Here is a 219-nt window from a genome sequence, read left to right on the forward strand (position 1 = left end):
GTTTACTTAAGTTTCCCTTTTCCCTAGCAATCTCTCTTTTAAAGGAAAGAAAGAAAAAACCCCCAAAACACAAGAAAAAAACCCAAACCACCAAACCAAAAAACCCCCAAAACACCCTGAAAACAAATAACAAAAAAACCCAAACAACCAACACCCTCCCAACCCCTCCCCAAATGAAACATCACACAACAACCAAAAAAACCCAACCAAACACAAACA

This window comes from Melospiza melodia, chromosome 1 (assembly GCF_035770615.1).
Source record: "Melospiza melodia melodia isolate bMelMel2 chromosome 1, bMelMel2.pri, whole genome shotgun sequence".
NCBI classification, from domain to species: Eukaryota; Metazoa; Chordata; class Aves; order Passeriformes; family Passerellidae; genus Melospiza; species Melospiza melodia.